This window comes from Lissotriton helveticus, chromosome 12 (genome assembly GCF_964261635.1).
Source record: "Lissotriton helveticus chromosome 12, aLisHel1.1, whole genome shotgun sequence".
NCBI lineage: Eukaryota > Metazoa > Chordata > Amphibia > Caudata > Salamandridae > Lissotriton > Lissotriton helveticus.
This window is the reverse complement of record NC_136073.1, coordinates 140,480,823-140,494,518: the sequence shown is the minus strand read 5'-3', so window position 1 is coordinate 140,494,518 and position 13,696 is coordinate 140,480,823. Positions and strand designations below refer to the sequence as shown.

Here is a 13,696-nt window from a genome sequence, read left to right as displayed (position 1 = left end):
TCCTTTAGCCCTGGCTCAGTACTGTACCTCCTGTCCTGGTGTCACATTGAGACTCTGCATTTTTTTGGTGCATTTACAGCTGTGATATTTTCCACTTCCTAGTGACAAAATATTGCAGAGAAAAACCTGATATTGGAAAGGAAAAGTTACAAAGGGGGTCACGACAAACGTATATCATTATATGTACATATTTGTATTCATTTTGCAATATTTGCACTGATGAACGAAGTGTGCAATGCATACATTAAACTAAACAAGAGTACAAGGACAATAAAGGGCACCAATATATACCAGATCATTTCATGATGCCTACATCATGTAGCCACATAACACTTGCTCTTTCCTTCACATCTCGTGACCGCTGGAAATCCCAGGGAGAAGAAGCCGAAAACCCGCCATTCTCGGAGAGAAAGTGTCACCTTTTGGGAAACATCCCAGGTTTAAACAGCGCTTCAAAGAGTGCACTTTGAAAGACCCATGAATGCATGGCTGAGGGGAGGGGGCTGTTAGCCCACAGTGCCCTTTACATTGCTCTATACCCACCCTGGTATACAAACATCTGCCACCAGAGCTCAGTAAATGATCAGAAAAAAAACAATCCAACACGAAGTTTTTAAAGCCTTGGCATTTAATGCATGTCTTTTCTAATTTAAGGAAAAGTTGCGGCCCATACGGGGATCAAACTGGCGACCTTAACCTTATTAGCTCCAGGCTCTAATCAACTGTGCTGACCGGCAGGTTTTCGTTAGAGCTTATCTGTATATGTATTTAGTGCGATTTTATAGAGCACGAACAGCCATCACAAGAGCGTACCTGGAGATTCCAAGTGAGACCGGGCAGGCTGTCCTTGTCCACAGAGACATTTAATCGACATTCAGACAGGCCATTAATGACCCATCATAGTTTCAGGCCACAACATTGAGGCGCTCAGATAATCCTGCACCAACTCGCACATACCAGGGAGCGTCACCAAAGAACACGGATATTATTGAATGAGCTGCACTGAACTCACTTCATTAACAAGAGCTGCACGACCGTCACTACCCATAAAAGATGTATTGAAGGCTAGAATCACTCCACAGACCCTCGCTCCTCCCACACTCACCCAGAAAAGGACAGGTCTGGGCTCAGCAGCACTGCGCATGCTCAATGTACTGCAGGTTCTTCTCACACCCGAGCTTAATCCATACCACACACTATCACTCACTGGCTGTCAATCCTTAACACTCCCCTTCCTGTACTCTTTTCTCTGTACTCTTTCCCCCATCACTCACTCATAGCTGCCAAGGTTTCAGATTGCTATGTGTGACATTGTCATAATTTCAGTGTAATTATGAGTGACATTTCAATAACTATGAGTGACACTATCTCCGTCACCACTGACCAGTGTCACCCTACCATCACCGGCGCGGCCCAAACATAGCTGCCAAGTTTTTATTACTGAGTAACATTTCTATGTTTTCAAGTCACCTATAAGTGATTTTCACCTATGCAACACCTTCAGTGATACTTTATAAGGAGCAGTGGTTTAAGAAAATGTATGGTACAAACGAAAATCTTTTTATTAGTAAGTGCAGTGTAGTACCACTACCTGGATTAAATACACTACTCACACCTGACTTGTGATTTGTGAAGTTGCCCTGCACCCTTTCCTACCATACCATACCTTCCTGGCTACCTCATATTATGCAAGCAGAGTGACTGACTGTTGCAACTTTTTTGCAACACGTTTCTGAACCTTGCACTGTGGCACGTGACAACTTGCAACAGCTAAGTTTGTAATAAATCATGATTATCTATATTGATTTGGTCATCTTGTTTACTATGTACTAGGCTGGTACCATACAGTCCTTTTCTTAAGTGCGTCATTAAACCTGTGCCAGATCATTTATGTCTGTCGTGCTTCAAGTTTCATATCTCACACGCACGCACCTTTTTCTGATTGAATGCCGATCCTTCGCTCCTTGTTGCTGGCAATTGTCATTTCGAATATCAGATGGAGGACATTTGTGATTCACAAATCTGGGAACAAGAGTAGTTGTTCTAGGTTGTATGCTTTACGTCGTGAAAACCTCTTCTCTAGTCGTGAAAACCTCTTCTCTAGTTGTGAAACCTCTTGTCTAGTGAAACACTTTCCAGGAAGGCTGATTAGTGCCGTCTCACTTACATTCGTCAACAAATCAGTGTCAGGAGCGCTAAAATTCACTGAACCAAATCCCCAACTCCGGTAATGAAACTCCCTGAATCAATCGCCAATATATAGTAAGTGAGAAAATCCTGTCTGTCCCACACTTTTTTAGAGAAGGGCAATTAATTGCGACATTTCTATAATGTATCACGTTTCAATTAAAAAAGAACACGGAAAACTTACCGAGCCGATTTGTTAAATGCAGAAAAGCCAGAATGTAACACCAGTACGAATCGGCCAGGTGCGTGACTGTGCCAACTCTCCTGAAACAGCTTCCAGGGTAAGGCTGCAAACCACCCCTGCGTCAATCAAAGTTAATTTGAGTAGTTTGCAATGCCGCCCGCTGTCCAGGATGCCTGTTGCTGTGAGTCCTGTCAGCTGCAACCGGAGTGCACAGTCAGTGTTAGTGTGACGCCGGTCGGTCAGCCATGACTCAGGCGACGCACACTGCACGTAATTATCCCAGCCCGGTGTTCCGCATTCATTAATTGGACGCTGTATGGGCCATAAAATCGCAATAGCAGTGCTGTTTGAGCCGCCACGCCTGTCTTCACAAATTTCCCGCTGTGCCCGCCCATCATGGCTAAATTGTATATACCAATCTGGGCCCAGGCTGTCTCGGTACTAGTTGCTATTGGGCACTACCCGGCGCTCGTGACATCAGGCTCTCTCGCTAGGAGCGGCGCCGCTGTGCCACAAAATTTAAGATACCTTGCTGCCCCAGTCACAATGTGCAGCACTGCCACCGACTCCAGTGCCTATATTCATCCAGGCAGCTAGCTGCTGCTGTCCACTCGAGTCGGACACTCCTGGGCTGCGCCACCCACCCTCCACCCCCGCTCTCGTAGTTCTCCTGGTGGCGGCTGGCCAGAGATGACTTTCGCCGGCTCAGGTGGCTCCAGGAGGTCAAGGTGCTGCAGCCTGGCGGGGCGCAGGCGGCCGCCCGCCACAATCATTCATGCGGCCCCCTGCTGCGGCCTTAATCGAGTGAGAGGGCGGCCCGGCCCTCCTGGAGTGTACTGAGTGAGTCTGAGAGCTGGGAGCTGCGCGCCACGCTGGCGCCCGGCACCATTTGCCGCATCTTGTTTCCCCGGGCACAGCCTGGCGCCACTGGTGGCACCCCTGGCAGCAGGTGGCAATTATGCGTGACAATGTATTTCAGTGCGGTGATGCGGATCACCGCACTGAAATGCGTGAGGTCACACCTGTTGCGTGACGCTTGACAGAACTGCAACTCCTCCCCCTCCCTCCACTTTCATAGACATGGACCCGTGCTGCACCTTCTTGTGTGATTCTCCAGAGTACACAGTGTATCACTTTCCAAACCAGATGGTGTGCTCATTATTGTCTGAGCCTCCGCTCCACTAACCAACTTTTTATACACATACTATAGACCTCACTGCCCTGATTGTTGAGTGAGTGGAAATATTCCTGCAAGTAGTCGTGGCCGAGTGGTTAAGGCGATGGACTAGAAATCCATTGGGGTCTCCCCGCGCAGGTTCGAATCCTGCCGACTACGAATCTTTTTTCGGATCAATCAATTGCATTTTGTCATGGAAACACCAATGATGTGGCTCTGAAAATTCTGCACTTATCGTAATTGTGTCTTTACTACCATCGACACATAATACACCAACTGATGCATAGCATGATTTCAATAGCAAAACAAATACTCTAGCTGAAACGAATACAATATGCTTTATGAAGTGTCCCATGTGGTAGACCTTTTTGTTTAACTGGTCACCTTTCCGTTGTAATTTGATGTATTCAGATGCAAAGCTATCAGTGAGATTATTTTTTTTTAGAAATAAGACTCCAACAGAATTGTCTGCCTTATGTTGCAAAGTTGTGTCCTTTCTTGCTGCATAATTTAGTAAACCGTCCTGCATACTTTCGTCCACTTTTCCCACATAATTCCAGTGGTCCTGGCCTAGGTGTAAAACTTTCGCAATTATACCAACCAGTTAGAAGTGTTTAGAACAAGTTTAGACAGTGGAAGTGCATTAGAATTGGTGAGATATAGTCACATTTTGAGTTTCCTGCAACAAGTAGTGCCGCTGGAGTGCGCAAGGATTAAGAGGTGCTGTGGGTGATTCGGTTTGTCCAGGTTGTCCAATCACGATGGAAAGAATCTTTGCTTGAACAACTGTTGTGAAGACTGAGAGCAGAATAGAAGGTTATGTCCTCCTTAGGAGAAGGAGTTGGACGAAGGCAGCTCTCTGAGTCTGGAAAAATGGAGAGGCAAATTAATTTTCATATCAAATAAATAATCATGCAGTTTTGAACGGGACCAAGGCGGGAACAGTATCAAGTTCTGTGAGAGTTTCAACCCATTCTTGAGCAGGAAGAACTGAGTCATTGGAGTGAAGGAGGAATTCAGTGTCTGTAGGTTTCACTGTAAGAACAGAGCGTCAGTTTTTTTGATTTTTAAGGAACATTTGTAGGTCTAGTTTGCCTGCAGAATTTGAAATTTCAAGACACAACTGTGTATTGTTGTCTGCATATTGACGCATGGTAATATATTTATATTGAACTATTGGGTCACGTGGATCCCTTCACATGTCGAGAAGTGATGGCGAACGTATGGATACTTTGGTCGTATCTTGTTTAATCAGTAAGGAGGGAGATATAAAAGATCGTAAATATGATCAAAAAAGGAAGGAAGATTACCACAAATGTGGCAGAGTACCCTGTGCATCAAACCCAAAATTCACCAGCTCTGTTTAGTGTCCAGCGCATTGCCATATTTCTCTGGTGTAGCCCCCACTTGCTCTGCTGCTAGAAACCTTTAACTGATGGCCCAGCTCATATCCGGCCCCCAGTCACAGTACATCAGACCATCCGTTGTATGTAGGACAGAACCTCTGACAACCTTTTTACACTTATTTTGACTCACCACAACAAGCATGCCTGTCACACACAAAAAAACAAGTAAATGGGTCCCATGCATGGGGAGATTACTCCCAGTGTGTCACGGGCATTTATTCATTTATTTACTTTTTGAAAGCTCTCAATGTGGAAGCATAGCGCCCAAGCAGCAGGGCTTCAGTGCCCCCAGAGGGGCCACCAGCAGCTCCTCCGATGCTACAGTGATCTTTAACCGGGAGGCAGAGATCTGTAAATACAACAGGCTCTAGCCCCACCAGGCTAGCAAACTACTTACATCTGCTGCCCTGGTGGAAACAATTACGGCCCACCAATGGCTAAATAAGCCCAAAAATCCAGATTGTAAGTTTTTCCTTAGGCGATCAGTTGTAATATAAATCCAAAGGACAGAATCATCACAATACACAAATCGATGAATTCCAATGCTGCCATGCTTGTGATGGAACCACTCCGTCACGCGCTGCGGTGGCGCTGTGCTTGTGACAGAATGGTTCTGTCACGGCCCCGCACGCTCAATGGAACGCCCATCGCAGGCGCAGAATCCACGCCGCGCAGGCGCGGCGGCCAGGCCGTGACGGAACCATTCCGTTACCAGCACAGCCCCACCGTGGCTCGTGACAGAATGGTTCCGTCGCGAGCAAGCAAGGGGTTAAACCCTAAGAAACAATCTTGGCTGTAGTACTCACCATAAACATGTCAGGACTAAATCATTACAGCAGCATTTATTCGGGGCTCCCAAGGTTCCTACTGAAGAAACTCTAACTCATTCAACATTTTGCTGTTCGTATTGGGTTCATGTTACACACGTTTGCAACGCCTGACACTCAATTTACTGGCTCACAATACTCAGTATTAAGGCTCTATGAATTGTACACAGGATCTTCGGCAACCAAGAAGAATCTGTTCAAAATATCTGTTGACCCCTTAAAACTCAAACGCAAAAAAGGAAATTAGAGGAATGTTTGCAGTTTGGCTAACAACTGGCAACTAGTCGTGGTAGCATTCCGACCAATCAATCTTTTGCCAACCACACAACCTTAGATTCGACTGAGATATCGGCAAACAAGTCTTGGTCCTTCTCCAATAGGAACAGTCCAGTCGGAACTGCTTAGACAGGTCCTCCCTGAACCGGAACGCAGGCAACCCAGGACCAGTTTTGCTTGTCAGTCAGATGGAGCTTAGATCGACAAATTGCAAGCACACCTCCCATCACTTTTTTTTGTGTTTGATGAACTTCACTAAGTGGCAAGGGTTTGCCCAGAAGTGGAGCTCATACGTATTGTGCCACTGCAACCAAGCTTAATCCGAATGGCGCACCCCAACCAGGATGAAACCTGCATCCAACTGACAGGCCCAAACTAGGATGATGCCAGCCTTGGGTTGCTTATGTTCCAGTTCAAAGAGGACTTGACATTGCGGTTTGGGCTGGACTGTTCCTATTGGAGGATGGTCAAGACTGATTTGCATATAGTTGAGTCCAAACTGATGTGGTGTGGTGAGGAAAAGAACCATGGGTTGGGATGCTACCCTAGCCGCTTGTCAGTGGTTTGACAAATTGCAAACTTTCCCCTGTTAGTTTACAGTCCAAGAGCACCCTTCCTTCGACCAGTCAATTATTACTCAGAGCCTCCTTCATTAATAAAAATAGTATTGGCCAGTGGCGGCTAGCACAGGTAAGAGCAGTAGGCGGGGCGGGGGGAAGTTGACGGACTATGGGAAAGGTAATTTTAAATAAAAAAAATAACAAAACCACTTACCTTGTGCTCACCGCATCACCAACTCAGAGATGCGGTGAGCATAAGGTAAGTTGCTTTATTTAATTTTATCTATCCGGTTGATGGTCGACTTCCCTCCCCACCCACTCCACCCCTGCTCACCGCTTTTACCTGGGGCAGCCGCCACTGGTATTGGGGAATGCAAATCAAAGCTCCAGAAAACCATGTCACGTTTTGATGAGCTCCGAACACTTTTGTCCAGTGCTTAATTTGAGCCAGTGGTTTCCAGAGCTCTGCACCGGCACTCAATTGTCAACACAGGCGCTTGTGGCAGTCTGCCACAATTTTGCACTGTCTGGCTAATGTACAGATCGTCACAACAATGGTTAATTATTAATTTGATATACATTTAAAAATACTATTACCTGCCACCCAAGCCATTCTTATAGCTTTGGGGGCCACAAATAGTCAGAATTGTCATGTTACTATCCTTGGCAAAGCTTGCAGGGGCAATGGGTGGTGTAGGATGCAGTGGCCTCCTGATCAGAGCCCTAGCACTTATTTCTTTTACAAATTTAGCACTGTTTTTGTCTTTCCATAGAAACGCTGCCTCACCTTTCTCATGCTTACATTCAGTACTTTAAATGGGCAGGTACCGTCCAGTACTGAGAACCTGGAGTTCTTTTCTCTGAATTGGAGAGTAGCTGTACTTCTCAGTACCTGTGCCTTACATCGAATGGGAGAGTGCACTTCTCAGGAGCTAAAAGGTGCTCTAAATAGAGAGTACCACCACTCCTTTGTTTCCATTTAAAGAACTCTTTACAGTGCTGTTCTTCCTCCAGTAAACCTAACGGTGTCAGTCTGCTTTATAGATAAAACTAATATTAAAACTCCTGGTACACTTGGAAATGTTTACTTCACTGAATAGCTCCCCCCTCTACTCATCGTTACTTTGACTTCCGGTTATCAGCGGGTAATATTAGGGGGCAATTTGATTTGTTTGCATGAGGTGCAGGATTTCTTATAAACCCTTCAGCTGTCTAAGGGCTGACATTCATCAGGCTTCAGCTGGTGACAAGAGATTCCTAGAGCACATCACAGAGCATCTCTGTAAATGTAACACGCTTTTATATGTGATTTACAACACCTTTCGCTGTTTCTATGCATTGTTATTGCAAGGCACTATGCTTACCCTATATATTGTTTCTTTGTGGGCACACAGGTTCACTTAGAAATGGCTCTTTGTTGAGGGAAATACAAAACCAATAGCATGCATACACAAAGAAATAAAATAGCTTAAGAGCGTAAATCCTTAAATATATACACAAATGGCTAAAATTAAAAGATATGGTGCAAAACTTTTATACCAGAGGAGAGTTAGATCCACCAACCTCTGGGTTACAGGCCCAGCACGCTGCCGCTGCGCCACTCTGCAGTGTCAGTGTGCATTTTTTGTCTCCTATACGATGCTACACTGCAGCGCAGATGTCAGCAACTTTTCAGAGATTAGCCAATGCTCGGAACAGACTGAGGTTGGAGCTGTGCGGCTGGAACTTCTAGTCCGACTTATCTGCTACAGGGTGACCAACCGTCCATAAATTTCATGGACCATCCGTCATTTTGGTGTCATGTCTGTTTTCCATAATCATTCCTTTTACGGACTTCTTTTTTTATAATTTCTGAGATTTATCATAGCGAGCTTTTCTGTTCCCCTGTGAGAAGCCCCAAGAGATTAAAAGTTCTCAGGGGCCAGCTCGCACTTCTCTGTTGAACTCCAGAGGCTGCAGCAGCCCCTCACTGAGCTTGCACATGTGTGGACAGGCCCATTGTCAATATGACTGAGGCTGCTTATCCCCTTTCAAATGACAATGCACCATCTGCCTTTACCATATCATGTGCGAGAGAGATCGTAGTTAGTGATTACAGAGGAGCTTTCCCCAAACAAAGTACTGTGGGGAACTTGCGGCCTTGTGTAATTTGACAATGTTGTTCACTGAGAGTGATGGGGCAGGAGCAGTGACGGGGCAGGAGCAGTGACTGGGCAGGAATAGTGACGGGACAGGAGAGGCAACAGGACAGGAGAGGTGATGGGGCAGGAGAGGTGACGGGCCGGAGAAGTGACAGGGCAGGACAAGTGACGGGGCAGGACTGGTGACAGTGCAAGAAAGGTGATAGGGCAAGAGAAGTGATGGGGTAGAAGTGGTGATTAGGCATGAGCAGAAGCAGTGACCAGGCAGGAGCGGTAAACTGCCAGGAGCAGTGAACGGACAGGAGCAGTGAATGGACAGGGGCAGTGAATGGGGCAGGAGAAGTGATGGTCAGGAGAAGTGATGGGGCAGGAGAAATGACTAGGCAGGAGCAGTGATCGGGCATGAGCAGTGAACGGGCAGTAGCAGTGAACAGGCAGGAGCAGTGAATGGGCAGGAGTGGTGACTGGGCAGGAAAGGTGATGGGGCAGAAGCGGTGATGGAGCAGGAGAAGTGACAGAACAGGGGAAGTGACGGGGCAGGAGAAGAGACAGGGCAAGAGAAGTGACGGGGCAAGTGAACTCATGTGTCAGGTGCTGCGATTAGGCATGAGCAGGAGCGGTGACCGGGCAGGAGCAGTGACTAGGTAGGAGCAGTGACCGGGCAGGAGCAGTGAACGGGCAGGAGGAGTGAACAGGCAGGTGCAGTGACTGGGCAGGAGCAGGGACAGGCAGGGGAAATGACAGGGAATGAGCAGTGACCGGGCAGGATAAGTGACCGGGAAGGAGAAAGTGACAGGGAAGGAGAAGTGACTTGTACTTATGTATTTTGCCTATTTATATACTATTGTTTGGCATCCACTGATGTATCTGTAAAGCATACCTTTTGTACCAAACTTTTGTCCTGAATTTTGACCCTTTGTCCTGATTTTTTACACTCACCATACTGAATTTGCGCCCATGTCTGTGGCCACCCTAATCTGCGACTTCATCCTATCCAGGTATATAACACATTCGGGATACAAAGCCCTCTTTTATTTCCTGCCTCTCCTTTCTGAACCTTTTTCTCAGTGCTGCACGTGTTGAGATTGTTGCAACAAACCACCAATGACCATTCCCTCGTCTCCAATAAGCCCCCCCATCCTCTCTCCTACCCACACCAACAATGAGGGGTGTGGAAGCCAAGAAGTGATGCCTTCATCACATTCCACAACACAAACACATTCAATAAAAGATAACAACATTTACCATTCAATGACATGAAATGATCAGTGCTTTAGAAACAAGAATACTTTGCCGGTAAAAGCAGTTTTTTTTTGCTTTTTGGAAAATTTAATTTTTCTGCCAGGGTAATCCTCAGAGAGACAAGCACTTGAATGTGAGCCTTCGAGTTGGGGAGGGGGGCTTTTTAACTCTAGAATGTATTTTTCAGCCTGCTGGATGCTGTCCTTTACTCTTTATCATCATGGCTGTCTTTATTTTCTTCCTGTCTGGTCTCAGATTTGTGGCCAGCAGTAGCATTGCACACAATGTTGGGATTGATAGGGACACACATTGTTCCTTGTAAAGTGACAAGAACCCCCCGTATTATGGAATGGCAGTCAATGGGTGGCACTGGTATTTGTTTAGCTGAGGGACTAGATCGTTTTAAAGAAGTCTACTAAACCACCTGGGTACAGTCTGCACAGCATTAGTTATCTTCACATTCAAGTGAACATATGACGTTATAACACAAACAATTACAATGCATGCCTTTACAACGCGGTTTTTACATCGCAATTACCATTACAATGCATGATTTTACATAACATGCCATTACAACACATTTTTAGAAACTACCATTTACAAAGCATGTTATTACAATGCATACCATTACAACACATAATACTTTTGGGGCAACAGTGGGGTAAGTGTAGGATAGTTCAGGGGTAAAAATGACTATTCCCATTCCAGTGAGTGCAACAGTAGGGTAAGTATTGGATAGTAGAGGGGTGCCAATACTATCCCCATGTACCCCAAAACCCATACCCACCCTAAAACTAAAAAAATCCCCATTACTTATCTTACAATGCATTGTAATGGCATGCGTTGTAATGGTATGCATTGTACTGGCATGCGCTGTAGTGACATGTGCTGTAATGCCATGCGATGTAAAGGCAGTTGCATTGTAATAGCTACGTTGTAAAGGTAATGTTTTGTAATGACTGGGTTGTAATGGTTATTTCCCCATCCAAACACACACACACAATTCCTTCTAAGTGCATGTGTGCAAGCATGTCCAGAGTGTGTGTGTGTGTCCTTGTGTTAAAGCATGGGCGTGTGTGTGCTTGTGTGAGAGTCTATTTGTCAGAGCCAGAGTATCACAGAGAGTGTGTGTGCATGTGTGTCCATGTGTCAGAGCGTCAATGTGTCTATCCTTGTGTCAGATCATGTGTGTCCTGTCAGAGTGTGGGTGTGGGTGTTTGTGTGAGACTATGTGCAAATGTGTCAGAGCGTGTGTGTTTCTGTAGAGCATGTGTGTATCAAAACATGTGTGTCACAGCGTGTGTGTCACAGCACATGTGTATTTAATTCTCTCTGTAGCTGCCTAGTACTAGTGCCTACACACTGTTGTTGCTTCACTTGTTTATTAGTTTATAGGGATGAAAAATGCTTTTTACGCCCCACTACTTCTGAACTTCACCAGCCACCACTGCAGGAGCGCAGACCAACTCAACAATGCGTGACTGATTGGCCTCACTGGGGATTTAAAGGAGACCCCGGAATGAGCGGGATCGGGGTCCCTGCTCATCTTTTGGAAAGCAGAATAAATGCTTGTGTTGAATAATCATGGAAATCCAATAAAGTTGTGATGTATTTTATTAGCAGCATGGCAATCCATCCACAGGTAACAGAGTACAGCTACAACTGATTTCTCTAACAGCAACATATCAGTTCCACTAGCATGTGGAATTCAGAACACTGTTGAAAGAAAACATGTCGCATGCAGTGGCATGCGACAATAACCAAGCCACTTAAAGGAATATAACATGAAATGAGAATACAACATCTTCCCTTTTCAAAACAAAAGAAGAAAGAGAGAAAAAGAAATCAAATATGTACAATATTAAATAACAAAATAAAAATACACATTACATTCAGTCAGAAAATCTTTTAGGTAAGTTGACAACTCGTTTTGCATCCTTGACTCTATGAGCTATAGAATCTTCTGTGTCTGCATCAACATGTTCATCAGTCAAACTGTTGTGAATATTATAAGGCTTAGCACATTTAGCTAACCTACACATATTCCAAATCCTACCGTCTTGGGCCATGACACTGTTGGTAAACACCTTTTTAATCTCAATTGGATCACTAAATTTGCTGGATCCCTTGGGTAAAAGACCAGGTTTAAGAATCCTGACCCACTCACCCACTTGAAAAAATAGACGTTTGGTATTCCATTTCTTGTCATACCATGATTTAGTTTTCAACTGTTTACTTTCTACACGTTTAGCCACCTCAACAAGATTTTCCTTATCATCCAAAGAAACTTTGCTATACTTTTCTTTTAACCACCAAGGTAGAACACTGGAAGCTGGATTTCGACCTTTGAAAAGTTTAAAAGGACTCACCTCTGTGGTAGAGTGGGGCGTGATACGATAAGTCCACAACCTTTCTCATAAAGCACTTACCCAATCTTTTCCATGTTTGACAGATTCCACAATAAAATTCTTCAACACTCGATTAAATCTCTCAACTTGCCCATTCTCATGTGGTTCGTATAAAGATGTTAATCTGTGGACAATATTACATTCTTTAAGAAACGTAGACATTTCCACATAAGTCAACTGCACCCCATTATCAGATACCATTACCGAGGGACAGCCTTCTCTAGTAAAAATGTCCTTGAAAAATCCAATCACAGCTTCTGTAGAAGCTTTGGGTACAAATTTAACTTCTGGCCACTTGGAATGGTAGTCTATTATGACCAAAGCATACTTAGAAGATTCTGGCAACATGTGAAAAGGACCAGAAATATCAAATGCAACCTTTTCCCACGGCTCCAATGGCCACTTAACTACTTTGAGAGGTGGAGTAATGGTTTTCATCATCCTGTCACTGGATGCACAATCCTGACATTCTCTGACAATTCTATCAATGAATCTGTCAACCCCAGGCCACCAAAAATATGACCTGACTAATCTTTTCATAGAAGAAATGAGTCCTGTGTGCCACCTTTAGTATGACATCCTGCATTCCTTCTGGAGGAACACACTTGCCTGACTTGAAAACAAAACCAGACTCCAATTCTAATTCCTCTTCCACATTATAGAAAGGCAGAAGTTCTGCTCTAATTTTGTCTTTACTAGGCCATCCCCCATTGATATAACCTTTAAGCTCCTCCCATTTATCATCCTTCTGTACACACTCCAACCACAACGATCCAGAAATATCCTGAAAAGAATCCTGTAACACATCCTGAACAGTAACCACAAAATCCCCTTCATGTACAGTGCCCACTACATCTTGTTCACACGGTAAACGCGATAAACAGTCAGCCTTAATGTTCTTTTTACCAGGTACATAACAAGTGACAAAATTATATTCTTGTAACCTAGAGGAAAGTCTGGCTATCCTGGCTGTTGAATTCCATCCACCACCAACTGATAAAATGTTGACCAATGGTTTGTGTTCTGTCCTAAGAACGAATTTTGAGCCCCAAACATATAGTCTGAAATGCTCAATTGCCCAGACACAAGCGAGAAGTTCCCTTTCTATCACTGCATACTTTCTCTCACACTCGTTGAGTGTTCTGGATGCAAACGCTACAACCCACTCATTGTCACCTTCTTTCTGCGATAGAACACTGCCCAATCCATACAAACTCGCATCAACTGTAATTACACATTCCTTATTTATGCGGAACGGCTTAAGAGTAGGTGAACTTATAATGTCATT

General features: G+C 44.8%; 1 non-coding gene across 1 annotated transcript; it reads left to right on the top strand.

Annotated features, from left to right (window-relative positions):
• The first annotated feature begins 3,625 nt into the window (after positions 1–3,625).
• On the top strand, positions 3,626–3,707 carry TRNAS-AGA (transfer RNA serine (anticodon AGA)). Its single transcript has one exon. It is a non-coding gene; the product is annotated as a tRNA-Ser (tRNA).
• The last annotated feature ends 9,989 nt before the right edge of the window (positions 3,708–13,696 follow it).